Genomic DNA, 17,525 nt, shown 5'->3' with positions numbered 1-17,525 from the left:
CCACCAGGCACTTGGTCTTGCAAGACGGTCGTTAAAGTAAAACCTCGTTTGCTGTACCTTGTGTCTCTTAGTTTATTCTTTGGGCTTGGACAGATAAGTGTGTTTCTCACACCAGGAAGTGGAGAGAAGGGGTCCTAGGAAAGGTGCACTCTTCCAGGCTGCCCCAGTGACCCCTGTTTCCCAGTGACAGCTGTTTCCCACCTGTCTCTTAAGTTCCCACCTGGGCAGTCCATTCAAACCAGATGGACTCATCAGGCTGCAGCACTCACAGTCCAGCCATCTCACCTCTGGATACTCCTGCATCAACCCAGCAGCTTTGCAGGGACACCTCACAGCCAAACTAACTGTACGTTCACAGGAGACGTAGTGAGAGACGAGACTGGAGAGCTATAGACTGGGCTTGGTCAACAGCGTGTGTACTATGGAATCTGGATTTTCTTCAAGACTAATAACATGTTTTCTAAAATACTTGAAGTCAGATTTCCTAATGTACACTGTTACATAAAACATATAATGCCAAAAACGCACCCTCTGGTCTTGGTGAGACCTGGTGCAAAGACTTCCCCACTTCTTGTGCTCCTCTGAAGCTCAGGAGGCAGGTGGCAGGAAAACAGGTTTCATTGAGGGCTGACTTGGATGGAGGTAGAGGAGACCTTCGGGTCTCAAGCTCCGTGGGTGGGGGGTGGGGTCCCTTTGGGCATGGCAAGCCTCTAGGAGAGGGAAGAGAGGGACAGGCAAGGCAGGGGTTGTACGGGCTTGGCCCTCTTCCAGGACACATGCTTGGCCTCCACTGCTCTTGTCTCCTGGTCATGTCATGTCAAGACAGCCTGCCTCTGAGGTGGGCATCTGCATTTTCTTCTGTGGTAAGCATGATACCTTTTGACCTGAGAAGGGAGAGGCAATGCAGAGGTCTTTCTTTAGAATCTAGAATACCTTGATAGAGGGATGCAAAAGATGGGGATATATTAGGGAAATATTGGGAGAGGGAAGGAAATATCTTAAAGAACAAAAGTCTGTTTTAAGGAAACAGTTGTTGAAAAGTGAGTCCCTGTTGCTGCTACTTGGCTGTAATCACAAGTGATGACCGGACCATAGAATTCTCTGAAGAATCTTTGAACTTGTCATGTTTTGGAGAGAAAGGAATAGGGTAATAAGTATTTGTTTTCTTGGAAGTAGAGACCCAGGCCTTTGAATTCTAGTTCCCAAGAGTGACGGCGGATGCGGAAGAGTTGAAATTCGGTACCACAAGCATTGCAGACAAGCACAAATACCTCACCTTTGCATACAGACCGCAGCAAGCATGTTCTATGTTGAAAAGTGGCAGCTAGATGAGAAATGGCCCTTTGCACCCGTGAGGAGTGAGGGGGTTTGGCATCGAGGAGTGGAAGGAATACATGCTCCAGCTGGCACCTCTACGCAGCCTCAGCTTCCTGTGGGAGTGGGGTTGCTAAGGCTCCCCACACCAGCTGAGCTCTGAGGGGCGATCAGGAGTGCAGGTGGAGGAGAGGAAGGGCCTTCAGGCAGGAGTGGCACCACAAAGGCTTGCTAGTGAGCAGTAATGACAGCACATGTTAAAGGACAAGCAGCCAGTGTTTCTTGGCCACAGGAAGTGGGTGAGGAGGGGCAGGAAATGAGGTGGGACTCCTGAAGCTTGCGGGGGTTGTCGCCATTCTTCTCTCCCTCCTCTTCCCCTAGCATATTCCAGTTGGGGAAGGAGGGGGTGAAGAAAGCAGGGGAAGGTACACTTTGTGTCCCAGATCCGTGTATGCAGAACAGGGACACAGCTGGGGATACTTTCCTAGTGTCCTCAAGTACTGGGAGCTGTTGAAGATGTATGCAGTTGGTGTAATTCACTTTAGGAAAGTTTGCTCTGGGACTAGTGAGAAAATTAATTGAGGGGTGTTAGAAATACTGAGGTGCTGCAGGAAATCAGACACGTGCTCCGAAGGGTCTCAGCAAGGCACACTTTGCTTCTGTCAGAAGAGTGTGCTACTGGACCCTGCTGGCAAGTGCCTGGGTGGGCAGTCTATCCGCATTGATCCCTAATGGTGCTGCCCTCTGCCACTAGGGGAGGAGCTGGAGTTACAATTTATGCAATTAGCTAATTTTAAAATTGGGGCAGGCAAAAGGAAGGGCTGTAGGTAAGATGGCTACAATTCCATTTTACATTCTATTTAAGGCTAAATGCTGAATTCTGAGAATTGACCACCAGACTATTTCTCACAAGTCCCCTCTTTATCTTTTTACACCTTTTGGTTTCATTTTCATTTTTGTTCTTGTGCCCTTTGAATTGACTCAGAACAAACTTGTGACTCTGACAGACCTTTTTGTGATATTTATTAGGCACTCCTGTATACAAACCCTTCCTTTATGACCTCCCAGTTTTATTTACTGTCCGGAGAACTGACACAAATGTATATCTCAAATAAGAGAACCATTGTCTTATCTTTTAAATGTCATATTCTGTTTTGGTTAAACTCTCTTGCCAGGTGTTTAAGACCAAATTAGTCAAAACTGACCTTTTTCCATGTAGAGTTAGCTGAGATTCATCAGGGATCACTCTTGGGAACTTGAGAGAACCTCTTGGCTCCTTCTGCTTTTCCTCTACCTGGATGGGACAGGGTCTTGCCGACCACATGTGGCTTCCCTTGGGAGCATCAGGGACATTTCCCTCTCCAGTGACCCTCCTCATTGCAGAAAGTGCACTGGTTGTCTTCCAGCTTTTTAGGGTCCTCTTGGCCCCCCTGATTGGGAGGTTGGTTGACTCACCAGAGTTACTGGACCCTTAGAGAAGTCCTGTTGCTCTTGGAGTTTTGGCTGACATAAGAGAGCAAGGGCCAAAATACTTACTGTGCTTTTCCTTAGTCCTTTTACTTCCTTGACTTTGGTCTCCAGGTTTTCTTTTTAAACATCCAGCAGGCCAGTTTCACCAGTCTTAATGTGGGTTTAATAGGTTATACTTTGATATCTATGATTTTTATAGTAACCCCTTTGTTTAAGGATCAGTATCAGTCCTGGAAGTCAGCTTTCTGTCTTGTCTGTCCTATAGGTGATGGCTTACTGTCTCAAACTACCTAATGTTGTTCCATTAGAAAGAGTGACTGCAAAATATCAACAGGCAACAGTTATACATTTTTAAAAGGAAAATACAAAATGAAATTAACAAGAGCAAAAAAATTCAGTTTGTATAATAGCTATGAGCCAAGAAACACAATTTTTATAATCATAAACCTTTATTTAGTTGAGTATTCTATCCCCTGTTTATTTTGAGATTATAATCTTTACAACATAAATCTATCCTTTGAGCATAACTTTAAATGAGGTTAAGTCTAGCCTACTTTGGAGCCATCCTAACATGGAGTAGGGTGAGAGGAAGAGCCTTATCTTAGGTAAGGTGGTGCTTTTGATAGATAATATAAGATAGCATTACATTGGAAACATGAATCAAACAAAAACTGAGAGAGTTCCTAACTTTTCTTTTTGTGGAATAAGTGTCAAATGCTTTCATGTTTTACAATATTGACCTTTAAAAAAATCAGCCTCTTATTAATTTTCTTTCAAAAATAGATTTAGCTCCGCCGTGGTGCCTATAAAGCTATCTTTAAATAAAACACACAAAGGACTGTGGGGTGTGGCTCAGTAGTTAAGTGCTCCTGGGTTCAATGCCTGGTACAAAAAAAAAAAAAAAGAGAACGGATCCCAATAATGCCTCTTTCTCTGAAAGGTGTGTGTGTGTGTGTGTGTGCATTTGTGTGTATTTTCCCCCCCTTCCCGGGGCAAGTTAGTTCTTCCATAAACAAAATCTTGGTTAAGATAACATTGATCACCTTTCTCAGGGTCCCTTTGGCCCAAATAGTCTTAGTCACTTTTAATAGACCTCCAGCACAGCACACTTTGTTTCCTTTTCCTGGGAAGCCCTTGCAAATGAATTTGTGGCTCTTTGGGTGAGAATGTTGTCTGTACCTGGAATTTACACAAACTTTATCCTAGGGGAGGGATGGACAATCTGGCATATACCAGAACAAACAAACAAAACATACCTTAATCTTTTCCCTCTCAGGTTGAATTCAGGGGGTTGGAGCACAGGATGGTGTTGAGCCTGACCTGTATATCCCTTATCATTATCACAGTGCCATCAGCTTACATGAGTTCCCCACTTTCAGTTGTACCCAGAGTCTCCTTTGGGGACTTTTTCTTGCACAAGTCATATTGAAACTCGATGGAAGAAGCCCTTTGCATCCTTTTCTTTAGGCTTCGTGTTTGTGAATAGAGTCTCAGTCACAACCTCTAAGATGTCTCTATGACCAAGGAAGTACTTCTCTCTTGAGCTCAAGAATAGATTTTCCTGCAGTGGTCCGTGCATGCGTTACCTGGTTGCCATGGTACTTGCTTGGGCCATTTTCTTATGTTGCTGACACACTTTTGATTTTAGGTATGCTGTCAGCCTCAGGGATCACAGTTTCCACCCCAATCCCAAGGCCACTGCAACAAGGCAGCAGGACATGTCTTCTCTAAGGAGGGAGTCCCCATACCCCTAGGTGACACACGGGGCCCCACGTTGAGTTCCAAAATTGTTAGACGTACCGATACGCTGCAAGAAGTCAAACATGAGCTCGGAAGTGGGTCAACAAGGCAAACTTTGCTTCTGCCAGAAGAGTGAGCTACCTTACTGGCAAGCACCTGAGTGGGCCAGCACCTGCTTGTATCTCTAATGTAGTGCTGCAGCTTGACCTGACAGGAGGCACTTGGGGTTGCACTCATCACAATTATCTAATTTTAAAATTGTGGTGGGCAAAGGAAAAAGCAATAGTTTAAATGCCTACAATTGAATCTTACATCCCAGTTAAGGCTAAATTCTGTATTCTGAAAATGGACCACTGGACTTTGTAGTTCTTAAAAGGGAAGGGCACCATAAAAAAGGAGTTTGTTGCATCAGAATAACTTGAGAGCTAAGTTCATGGCAGTAGACTGGAGCAGAAGGGTGAATGCTGGAATTTCTGGAGAGGTCTTGGAGATAAGCAGTCAGGGTGGTGCCAAAGCTGAGGACAGGAGCTTAGACTGGGCGACTGGTTGTTTCTGAAGGCATGTTTTTGATGTTTTTTTTGGGTTAGTCATACCTGAATTTAATTCTTACCTTGGCTGATTTACTAATATGACTAAAAAATCAGATAACCCTTTTAAGCTGAACTGCCTACCTGGTATGGCAGGACTAATTCCTTGAGAGGTGGGTTTGAGGACCGGTGCTCCTGAGAATCTTAGCACAGAACCCCAGCACAGAGCTATTTGGGAGGAAACGCTGCTGTTGTGGACTGTGGACTCCTGTCACGTCTGCATTTGGAGCAGGAGGAGTGTACAGACCATGTATTGGAAGAAGGAGGACCTGTGCTTTGTGCACATTGGCATCAGTGGTCTAAAGCAGGGGTCAGTGGACTGCAGCTTGGGGGCCACATCTGCTTCATAAGTACCTTTTTGTGGGAAGGGAGCCAAACTGAGTTGTTCACGTACATGTCATCCCTGCCTGCTTTTGTGCTCTGGAGGGAAAGTTACTGCAACAAAGAACCTGAAGTAAATGCCTTTGGCCCTTGTAGAAGACCTCCAGCTTGTAGGAACCTCGGGTAGCAGAGTCCAGTGCACAGTTCAACAAGAGGTATAGTCCTCAAAAGACCAGCAATACCTGCAGCCATGGAGGGTGAGAGACTATGTGGAAGTACTTGGTGCAAAGGAAAGAGCTCTCACCGGACAGAGAAAGGAAGCTTAGGTGGGCAGGAAGCTGCAAACGGTCAGGAAATTTGTAGGACCACCATGGGAGATAAATTCCCACAATGGCTGGGAAAGGAGATAAAGGCAGAAATTGCCCCCAGATGTTGATGCTGTAACAGTGGCACCAGTTGTTTAACCTGCCTCAATTTGAGTCCTTAAAGACCAGCGTATTCCGTCCGAGTGAGTGTGCCGTGTGCACCTGCTCGCACCCTGGACCGCCCTTGCTTTTGGCTTTCCTGCATGCTGCTCCACAACTCTTTTAGGTCCTCACTGTGGGACTGCTGCCCTGTAGAAAGTCCAGAAGCATGAGAATGAGAAGCTTATTGAAATGACTTTTCAAAGCCATAGGTGTTCCCTTGCTTTTGTTTCATCTTGTGTTTGTAGTACTGGGGATTGAAGCGAAGGGCACTTCATCACGAATACTGCATCCCCAGTCTTTTATTTTTTAAAACTTTGAGACAGGGTCTTGTTAAGTAGCCCAGTAGGCCTGGAACTTGCAACCGGGAATTCCAGGTATGTGGCTACCACGCCAGGCTTTCCTCTTTAAATGCAACAACAGAGCACGTTAACTGTAGGACATTTAAGAAAAACACCACACGCCAGCCACCAGTGAGTTCTGTCTTCCAGACATGACCATTCGCAGACTTTTGGGAGCTCTTTCTGGGCATTTTTCTTCCTCAGTGAGCATTCTCCTATCTTTTCTAGAACCCACGGTGCCGGTACAACGTAGGCATGATGACTGCAGCTGCGTACTCTGCTTCCTGAGGCGCTGTCGTCCTGGCTTCTGTGACGGCCATTTCTGCTTTTCTTTCATTTTCTCCCTGTTTTGTATCTCTCTACATTAGGATGATGCTTGGCTTAGTGTTACATTTTATGTGGATGGAGTCTCCCTGTGTACATTTTTTGTGACAGTGGCTCTGTGACAGAGTGGACACTACAGAGCAATGGAGCACAGACAGCTCTTCAATAAATGGTGCTGGACATTTGGTGTCCGTATGGGGAAAATGCAGTAATGTGTTGTGCACATTAAGCAAAAGCCAATTGCAAGCATATTTATAGATGAAATGCAAAGGGCTAAACAAAAAGGCTGGTATAATGGTGATCTTCAGTAAAATATGTGAACTACATGTGATTTAAAATTTTTTAGAAGCCAAGTTTAAAATGTACAAAGAAACAAGTGAAATGAACAATACTTTATTTTCTCTAGTAATGGCCTAAGTACATTCTAACATGCAACCAATGTAAAGATGATTGGTGCACCTTTTCTGATGGGTGGTCTGTCTCTATTGACGCTGCTTCTCAGTGCTGACTAGGTATATGGTAGGTGCTCCATTGCGTGTGGCCACTGGCTGCCACCTTGGACCACACAGTTTTAGAGGATGACCATGAATAACATCTATTTATCTGGACACAATAAGCATAAAAGAAACATTGATGAATGTACTGCATTAAAGTTAGAACTTTGTAATTGTCAGAAGACCTTAGTGGCAAAAAAAGGTGCCCTGGCATGGGAGAAGACATTGGCACTTGTGGTTCCGTCGTCACAAGTCACTCGGTGAGGAGGAGGCAGCCCGCAGGGGGAGCTGGTGAGCAGGTGGAGCCGCGCTCAGAGGGGCCGTGGTGTACTCCACTGACGCAGGGCTTGTTCCTTTTCTTCTGTTTTTTTTTTGTTGTTGTTGTTGTTGTTGTTGTTTTTTCGTTTCCTTTCTCAGGCTATGTTGTTTATATAGTAGAAATTAGGAACTATTTTCTTGTTGAACCACACCTTTATCATGAACAAATAATCTTTGTCTTTAAAAATGCTTTTTGTTAAATCTGCTTCGTTGGATATTAATAGTAATGCCAGTTTTCTTTTGAAATTTCAGGGTACATCTTTTCCTATCATTTTTGTTTCCTTTTTGTAGTCTTACCTTTAGGTGTGCTTCTTTAGCAGATTTAGTTGGGTTTAAATTTTTAATGCAGTGTAGATATTTTCCTTTCATCTGTTTTAGTTGCACTTAATGCTGATTCTGATCTGTTTGGGTCTTGTCCTGAGGCCTCTGTGTAACACGCGTTCACTGTCTGCACTTTGCTGTGGCTCCCCTCCTTCCCTGTCCTCTTGTTTGTGGTATTGTGGCCCTTCTCCTCTCTGTGTGCTGGGTGGCCAAGAGCCTTCCCTCTGTCAGTGTGTGCTCTGGAGGATGCACACAGGTCATCTCCTTGTCCACGGTGTTGTGATGTGGGATAGGCCTATCACTGCTCCTTCACAGTGCCACCCACCCAGGCTTACCACATACTCTTCTCCCTGCTGAAGGCTCTGTCTGGGATCATTTGTCTTTTACTTGTAGGGTACTGTTTAGAAATTCTTTCAGTTTCTTTGTTGGTGACAGATTCTTTCACTTTTTGTTTATCTTATGTTATTGTGGAGATTCTTGCAGGGAGTGTGGAAGTGTAGTTGGGCAGTTGCTCTGTTTTGGTTCATCTGAGGGTCCTGTGGCTTCTGCTGTACGCCTGTGGTGGTTCCCCTGGCTCTCCTGCCTTCCATTCAGCACGCTGTGACTGCTGGTCACACCCGTAGGCTCAGACACACGTTCGCTCTGGCGTCTCGGGGTGGTGCAGCTTGTTCTTGCTTTGTTTTGTAAGTTAGTCCCCTCCCCAGTGACCTTCCTTCTTTTCTTATTTCTCCATGGAACCAGCAGCGTTTAATGATGCCCCACACGGCCAGTCACATGGGCTCCTGTGTCCCCACTTCACGTGTCTGGGAGACAGTTTCTGGAGTGTGTCCCTTCCAAGCACTGCTCCCTCAGCCCTGAACTGTGGCTGTCATCCACTGGCATTCCTTCAGGGTTGGATTTGGTATCACGGCATCTCTGTCTTCATCTTTCTTGACTGGAGTCTTTATTTTGGTGGGTATCCCGGCAGAGGGCCATTGCTGTGTGCAGTTTCCTCGGGCACAGTGAGGGCAGCCACAGCACTGTCCTCTCCAGCCTTCTGCTGCGTCTTCGCGCCTTTCTCCGGGCACACGGCATTCCTGGCTCTGGCTGTCCTGGGGCTTCCTGACTGCCGCTGTGTGGGAACACATTCTCTGTATTTCAGGGGGCTTTGTGTTTCTGTTTGCTCACATTTTGATGCAGGACTTTCTCCGGTGGCTTTCTGAGGCAGGGTGCTCATGAAGTGGGACTCTCGAGATTGGACTGAATGCTGGATGGTGGTCGCTGGCTGTGGAATTCTGTGTTAGCTTCGTTCTTGCGTGACTTGGGGGAGGCTGAAGTGCTGCCGAGTTTCAGGTCTGAAGCTGCTCTGATGTAGTACCCTCCCTGTGTCACTCGTTCCTCTCGGGAGCCTGGAGGGCTTACAGTTGTCAGGTGGTGTGCGTGTGGGTGCTTCACCTCCTGTTGCCCCTGTGGGGCGCCCTGCTCTCTGGCAGCAGCTGCTCTTCAGCTCTGCGATCTCTGGGCCTCTTGGTGTTGGCCTCTCAGTCCCAGAATTGGTCTCCCCGTGACCAGTGCTCGGGTTTCTTGTCCTCTTGCTCTTCCACCTTTTTGTTTTCTGTTCTTTCTTTCCTCCTTTCCTTCTGTTCTACTTTCAGGACCATGGCTTCAATTGGATGGAACCCCTAATAGGTTTGTTTTTGTACTGGGGAGTGAACCCAGGGGCCCCTAACCACTGAGCCACATCCCAGCCCTTTTTAAAAATATATTATTTAGAGACAGGGCCTCACTGAGTTACTTATGACTTTGCTGCGTTCTGAGGCTGGCTTTGAACATGCACTCCTCCTGCCTCAGCCTCCTGAGCTGCTGGGATTACAGGCGTGCACCACCAAGCCTGGCCCTGTTAGTTTTTATTTTGGGTACAGGTACTTTAACTTCTGAGAGCTGCTTTTGCCTTCTGTTTTGTCATCACAAAACAGTGACAGTGACTTCTACCTCTGGTTCCTTTTTCCTCCATGTTGGTGCCCCTGCTCGCCCCCTTGTTGGTCTCTTGCTCCTGCATCAGAGGCTCTTCTCACATGCCCAAGAGAATTTCCTTACCATGAATCAAGAAATTCTTTGGAAGCTTTAAACACATGGTCGGCTCTTTCAGCTTTGAGTTTTGTATTAGGACATTCCGCGCAGGTCATTTGTTGGGGAATCCCATGTTGTCATGTTATCTTTCCTCCTCGCCTGATCTGATCCCCCAAGAAGGCCCTGATTGCCTCTTTCTTACAGGGTAAAGATCTGAATGACTAACGGGATCTACCGGTTAGTCCCGCTGGCCAGGTCTGCTCAGCCTAGAAGTGCTCCTTTCTAGAGTGACCTCCAGTCTGGCAGGGTGGGGCAAGGCATGGAGTGCTCACTGCGCCCGCTCCTGGGACTTCACCTTCTCCCCTGGTCTGTGGCCTGTACTGCATTGGACTCTGAGTTTCTGCACCTCCTGCTCTGGAGGGGGTGGGTGGCACTGCTGGCCTCCAGTCTGGCCATCTTGGCCTGTCCAGTCAGTCGCTGTGCCCCAGTGTTTGTTGTTCCTCTTCCGAGTTTTTCTTCCTCATTTGTTTTCGTTTCTGTCTGCATTAGGGACTTCGCTTGCGGGTTACACCAGTGTTGAGTTTTTTTTCTCCTTTCAGTTCTCCTTGGCCTGTGTGTTTGGTTTTTAGTTTTTAAAAAAATATCTCTTCAGCGTAACGTTAGTGGGAGGGGATGAAATAGACACGTGCCTTCTGTTTCCCATCTTACCTGAACTTGTTAGCCAGCTTTATGGCAGATTGGTTTGCTCTTGTTGATGTTTTAATAGTTTTTTGCTATTTTATTTGTGGGTTTTTTGGTACCAGGAATTAAACTTGGGGTCACTCGACCACTGAGCCACATCCCCAGCCCTAGTATGTATTTTATTTAGAGACAGGGTTTCCCTTAATTGCTTAGTGCCTTGCCATTGCTGAGGCTTGCTCTGAACTTGAGATCCTCCTGCCTCATCTTCCTGAGCTGCTGGGATTACAGGCATTTGCCACCATGCCCGACTTTATTTGTTTTCTGTAACTAAAGTATGGACTTGGAGACATGGACTGTAGTAAAACATATATTTTATATAATTATGTTATAATATTACATATATATTGCAATTTTTATTTCATTTATTCATTAACTAGTGGATGGTATCCATCACTTAACCCTCTTGCACATGGGCGCCTTTATATCAAGGGCCTTTGATGACACTTGTAGTAACAGTTGTCACTTGAGTGTCACTTTTTAAAAAATATATATACGTGTGTGTGTGTGTGTGTGTGTGTGTGTGTGTGTGTGTATTTTAGTTGAGGATGACATGATACCTTTATTCATTTATTTTTATGTGGTACTGAGGGTCAAACCCAGTGCCTCACTCATGCTAGGCAAGCCCTCTACTACTGAGCCCCAACCCCAGCCCCTGGTAATATTCTCATTCTTCATTCAGGGTCTAGCACAGTCGGCATGGTGCGTGCACAGAGGCTGACTAAGGCGGTGGATGCAGTAGTGCTTTGAAGAGGCAGTGAAGGAAGGTGGTCACGTGTGCGTCTTGTCTCTTCAGCTTGCCCTGGACTGCCATGGAAGGAGAAAGGAGGCGCTAGCGGTGTTTCCAGATCATCTTGGATGTCTTGGAAGACCTTTGCTGCCTTCTGAGCTGTGAGTGTGATTCTTCTACACCTGTGTCTTGGTTGTTTTGTCTGCTTTCCTTCACCTGTCCGAGGATCTCTGTGACACGTAGTAGCAGCAAACAAAACAGTTGATTTTGGAGGACAGGTGAGGGAAGAGGCATGGTCATTCAGTGCCACTGAGAGTGGAAGCTGTGTGCCGGTTGCTTTTCTGGATAGGCAGGCCATGTAATGATACTAGCTGACTTTAATAACACTTGCATACTCTGGGTATTACAGATACCAAGTTATAATGACTGACGGAGTCCCTGCAGTAATCTTCTGATTAAGGCTTGCATAGACAAATAGAGGGTAAAGCTTGCTGGGGTTATAACTACCAATGCTGGGATTGAGATTCTGCCTGACTTCAGCGTGACCTCCTACTGGTCTCTCTCTCATTCTCATGGACTCTGGGTTTAGATGTTGGCTCAGCTGTTGATTTCCAGTGGTTTTCGCTTATCGACAGGATGCCTGAGACTGCCATAGAATCTGACCACATACATACCGTGTTTTTTCCTATGCGCATTTCTTTGATAACGTTTAATTTATAAATTAGGCATGGTAAGAGATTAACAAATAATAGCTAATAATAAACAATTGTTGTATGCTGTAGTAAAGGTTATGTGATTGTGGTCTTTCTCTCTTTTTAAAACATCTTTTTGTATTTTCAACTTCTCACTTTTTTTTTTTTTTTTTTTAAACTTTTTATTTTTCTGAGGGGTGGTGGGGATGATACTGGGAATTGAATCCAGGGCCTACACAAACGTGTTACCGAGCTACATCACCAGCCCTCAGCTTTTCACTTTATACGAAGTACTTTATAGCTTCTCTTTGGTATATCCAGATTGCCAGAGTCACTACGTTGGTGATTTGGGGCCGTTATTAAGGAAATAAGTGTTACGTGTACACAAATACTGCATGCTGCTGCATTTATTCTGCTGACTAAGACAACTACTAAGTGACTACGGGGTGTGTAGCTTATGCAGCATGGATACACTGTACAGAGGGATGGTTCATGTCCTAGGTGGGATAAGGCAAATTTTATCATATTACTCAGAATAGCATGCAATTTGAAATTTAGAAATTGTTTCTGGAATTTTCCATTTAATAATTTTGGGCCATGTTGCCTGTAACTAAAAATGCAGAAAATAAAATTACGGATAAGGGGCCAAGGGTGAGGGGTGTTGTATACTAACACTTCAACCTTAATCAAGTTGTTTAATGTACCTAAACCTAGTCTCCTCCCCTGACAAAAGGGACTGTTACAGGATCTTCCTTATGGGATTGTTATGAAGATACTGTGAGAGGTTTGTATAATGTGTTCAACACTTAAAATTGTTAGCAAATATTATTTGGTGGTATTTTTTCCCCATTATCATGAGAGTAAATCTGATCTCGAAAAGGAGGAAATGGAAATACTTCACGAGGAAGGGTGTGCTGAATTCTGTCATGCAACAGAAAGGTCAGGCTGAAGTTGCCGTTCGACCTTGGGATTTAGCACAGTGGAGGTCATTTGGTGGTGTTCAGAGCAGTTTAGGAGCTTGGGGAGAAGCCTACTGGTGCCGTGGCTCGACTTGGTGGCTCCTGCTCTGAAGAGGGAAGGTAGGCAGGTTGCATTTGGGTTGCGCTGGACCTAAGGATGTGATCGCCACCATCATGTACCCACCAGTTGGGTGCTTACTCATTCCAGTTGCACTAGGTAGACAGTGGTATTGCCACTCTGTAGGCAAGAAAACTCGTGTCTGGAGGAGCAAGCTGCTTTCTGCAGAGTGAGCAGCTGGCACAAGCTGGGACTGGGAAGTGGAGTGTTTGGATCTTGGCTCTTGCACACCTCTGTCTCTTTTGTGTGGTGCTGGGGATTGAGCCTGTCTCTCTTTGACCTGCACTTTGCTGGCTGCTATTGTGCCACCTGGGTGGGCAGGAGCGTGGGCTCACAACATTTCATTTCCTGAGAAACTTAAACTCAGGAAAGTGAGCAGTGCGATCTGGTTCTGTGGGAATGCTGGTGTGCTTCTGGAAGAGTGTGTGCCAGAGGTTCTGCTCCCAGTCTTCACTGGAAATGCTTTCATCAGAGGGCTCCTGTGGTTCAGAAGCAGGATGGCTCTGGAAGCCCATCTTTCCAGGCTTGCTTGCAATTGAGATGCAGGAGTTACAGGTGAAGAATGATAGTCATAGAACAGCTGTCAGGTGTGTGTGGATCTGAATCCTGTGTGATTCTTATAGTAGCTCAGTAAGGGAGTGACTGCTGCTCCCGTTTTAAAGATAAACTGGGCCTGGAGATGTTGAGAATCTTGTGTAGGGTTCCTGCTATGGTATCAAGTTCCCAGTTCTACTCAGCCAGTGCACCTTGGGGTCAGGTGCTTCACTGGCAGGAGGATAGCGCCACCTGCTGAGCTGGCCGCACACCTCGCCCATGCTTCTGTAAAGCTCCATACACAGCGCTCTGCCACTTGGTCCCTGGCTCACACTGAGGGAAGGGTGGGTTCCCATCAGACACTGTGAGAGTGGGAAGGTCTGTCTTCCCTAGCAGTAGTCAGGGACTTTTCCCTAGCTTTCTTATATTCATACCTGCTGAGAGGACAGGTGAGCTTTTCTTTCTGCTTGTTTTTGCACATCATAGTTTTCTTTAGGGGATGGACAGGCTATTATGAGTGGGAGTAGCAAGGAGGCATTTTAAGATTTTTGTCCATTTTTCATGAATTCTAAGTGGTTTAATAAATTACACAAACTTTTCAGTGTTTCTTTGATAAACTGTATTAAAAAGCATATGTCTCAATAAAAATTTCAATTAAAGATGGCCAAAAGCTTTGAACAGGCACTTCATCCATTTTGTATGGACGACAGTGTGCCCATAGAAGGATATTCAGCATCCACAGTCATTAGGAAATGCAGACCACACCACAGCGAGATGCCATCGGAACCCGTGGGGCTGGTGGCCTTAAAGCAAGCAGACGGTGAAAGTGCCAGAGCACAAGCTTGTGCAGCAGCTTGTTGTGAATTCCTCCTGGCCAGCAGGAGTTCACTCTGGAAGCGGCTCGGCAGTGTTTTTATGTGGTTGGACACACACTTGCATGACCCAAGAGGCCTCCCCAAGTCGTCATCAGCAGCTGTCTTTGTGATCACCAGAAGCAATTGAGACACCTCAGCTGGTAAACGGATCAACAACTTTTGGTCCTTCTGTACAGTGGGGTCCTGTTTGTCAGCAGGAAGGAATTCACTGCTGACTTGGGCAGCAGGCTGGGTGACTCCAGAGCAGCTTGGGCTGTACCACCTTTGTGCTGCTTGTGTAGCATGGTGCTTCCAGTGCAGGGTGCCAGGGCTCTTCCTGGGGCAAGGAGGTCGGCCTCTGTACGGAGCACTGTCCAAGCTCACAGAGCCAACTCTACCTCACGAAGCCAAGCTTTAAAAAGAAGATTTATGTAGGTGGAAACACAGTCAATTGTGCCCAGTTCTTCTCTGCAGTTGGAGTAAAGTTTGTTTTTCTTGTATTAAATGTCATGGAATGTGTGTGGCCCACATCTCAGCGTGGATGCAAACTCTGAAAGCATTTAATTTGGACTGTTCAGTTGATTTTTGTGATCTGATTTATTTGTGGCCTAAAGGCATTTTGCTTTGTATAATTAAATTTTATTTCACAGAGGTTATATAATTAGCACACATAAAAAATGTTTTTACAAGTTAAATTGTTTTAGATTCTTCCCTGTTCTAGCTCTGGGGAAGTTTTACCAGCTTTACAACTTAATAAAAAAACTTGCCGTCTCTGATACATGTGAGACAAGTTTAATTATGCATTCTTCAGCTCTGTGTTTTAGTTATCAGCTATAATTATAGGGTACAATTGTATTTTAAACTGATAGAGATAAAAATATACATAGTAAACAATGAAAATTTGTGACACTAAAGCTTCATGATCATAAATTGAGTTTCTCGAAAGTATGGAGGATAGTTGCGTCTTACTACTTTGTGGCACTTTTTGCAGTGTTGTGGAATGGCTGTTTAGCATCCCCTTCCTCCCAGAGGGGAATTCAAGTAGGAAGTGTGTGCGTGCATGTTCTCATTTTCATTTGAAAATCGACTGTTTGACTTTGGAGATGAGAAGGGCATCGTTTCTGCTGTGCTCTGGTGGCTTAGTACTGCAGTGAGGTGTGTGGCAGGCAGCCCCAGCAGGTTTGTTTCTCAGTGCCTGCCCTTCTGTGTCAAGTGCCCTACTCTCCCGTAGGCGGTGCTTCACCCTGGCGTCCAGACCTGCTGGCCACCGCCTCCGCCTGGCCACGTCCTGTGTAGTGTCTGCTGACAGGCTCCTCGCAGGTGATGTTGAAGATGGTGGTTGATCTGCTTTATGTTTTTCACTGTCTCAGTTCGCACTCTTTCTCTGGAAATCTCTTGGTCCCCTTGCAGGCTCCAGAATTGGTGCCATTCCCACTTGCTTCCTCCAGGTGGCAGTCATACACAGCAGTCTTGGGCTCCATTGTGAGCGGAATGGCCAGTTTACACTGTGCTCATTCCCATTGCCTTACCTGTGGAGCTTAAGTGCATTTAAAGTATCTTCTAGGAGGTTACATGGTTTCATTGGAAAGTTATTGTAAGTGCACACTAGCACAAAAATAGAACTTGAGTATAAATTTATTAGCCATGTTAAATAAACATTAACCAAGTTTATTTTCCCATATCTTTTAAAAAGATATTTAACGGGCCCTAAAATGTATTAAAAGATACTGAACCTGCTTTAGCATCTCGGAATGACTGAGCATCCTCAGATGAAGACTTCTACATTCACCCCCATGTCCTCTGCCTTACCCTGTCAGGACTTGGGCTGGCCTTCTCTGAGAGCCTTTCCAGCATCCTTTCCAGTTTGCTGCCTCTGCCTCTTTAAAAGTCTTTGTTTTGAAAAGCTTTTTGTTTGTGAAAAAGATTCAGGAATTTGAACAGTGAGCGCACATGCTGATGAGCCCACGTCCTTCACTTAGACCCACTAGCTGTCCTCAGAGTGTGCGTGTTCACACAAGGCCTTGTTCTTCCTTCCCTCTCCTTATACATGCACGTATGCAGATGTATATTCCCATGCCTTTGTTTCCACTGACCCTTATGCCATTGAGTTGCAGGCACTATGCCCTCTTCCCCAGAATATTCAGTCAGTGTTTACTGGGAGAAGGATATTTTTACAATACTAAAGTAGCAACGTAATTATCAAATTTACAGGATCTAGCATTGACATGTGCTGCTATCTGTCATGCGGTCCTTATTCTTATTTTGGCAGTTGCCCTATTATTGTCCCTTACAACAGTCCTCCTCCTTATTGCAGGGTTCTCTCCAGAGTCACGTGGTGTTCAGTCGGCTCTCGCCAATCTTTTCAGTCTGGATATATTTCTCGTTCCTTTTTGTGCATTGACAGTTTTGAAAGCTATGGACTTGTTGTTTTGCAGACTGCCCCTCAGTTTGGGTTTGCATGATGTTCTAAGGGTGAGTTGAGGAGTGTCACAGAAGTGACACTGTGGCAGGAAGCGGGAGCAGGGTGACAGTGTTGTTCTGTGATCAGTTGTGCATTCATGTTGATGACTTCAGGCAGTGGTTGAGGGGTGGTCCTGGACCAGCATTGTCCCCTGGGAATTTGTTGGACTCATTAGGTGTTTATGAGTAAAAGAACAGACAAAGGAGTTATAACAGACTCAGCGAAACTCAGGCCAGCAGAAAAGAGCCGGTTACATGACATGACGCGGACAGGCCTTAGGAGCCTTGCAGGGAGGACACCTCCTGCAGTCTCTCACACAGGTCATTCTGAACTGCAGTAGGAGGAAAGTCACCCTCTCTGGGGAGATTGAGGGAGTGCAGGAGCCTCCTGGGGAGTGAGCGGCTCTTCCCCTGTGGGCACCAGGACCGAGGCACTTGTCAGCTCAGGGAGTGTGCACTGGGGAAGGAAAGCCTGTAGACAGCCGTGAATTCTGGGGACAGTGCGTCCACACAAGGGCAAAGTGACCCATCACCTTCACACACCCTTAAAAGAAAGGTTTGTGTTGGGCAAAGGGACGAGTGGATGGTGACAGAATAGGGACATGTGAGCACAACCTGGGCAGTGCACATGTTGAGGATAGTAGATTCTTGTAACTTTGCCATGTGTCAGAAGAATATCACAAATGCAGAATACAAA

General features: G+C 45.8%; 1 protein-coding gene across 9 annotated transcripts in view; it reads left to right on the top strand.

The window, feature by feature from the left end:
* Positions 1-17,525, top strand: part of PTK2 (protein tyrosine kinase 2) — a 254,857-nt gene that overhangs the window by 32,120 nt on the left and 205,212 nt on the right. For 7 of the 9 annotated variants that reach the window (XM_079106752.1, XM_079106751.1, XM_079106749.1 and 4 more), the window contains exon 2: positions 11,278-11,372. The exons of 1 other annotated variant lie outside the window; for it this stretch is intronic. The gene's annotated coding sequence lies outside the window, so the exon portion shown is untranslated. Of the gene's footprint in view, positions 1-11,163; positions 11,373-17,525 lie in introns of those variants that run through there. One more of the 9 variants, XM_079106748.1, reaches the window with a different exon arrangement.

Source organism: Sciurus vulgaris, assembly GCF_902686455.1.
Source record: "Sciurus vulgaris genome assembly, chromosome: 1".
Taxonomy (NCBI): Eukaryota; Metazoa; Chordata; class Mammalia; order Rodentia; family Sciuridae; genus Sciurus; species Sciurus vulgaris.
This window is presented reverse-complemented; position numbering and strand designations above follow the sequence as displayed.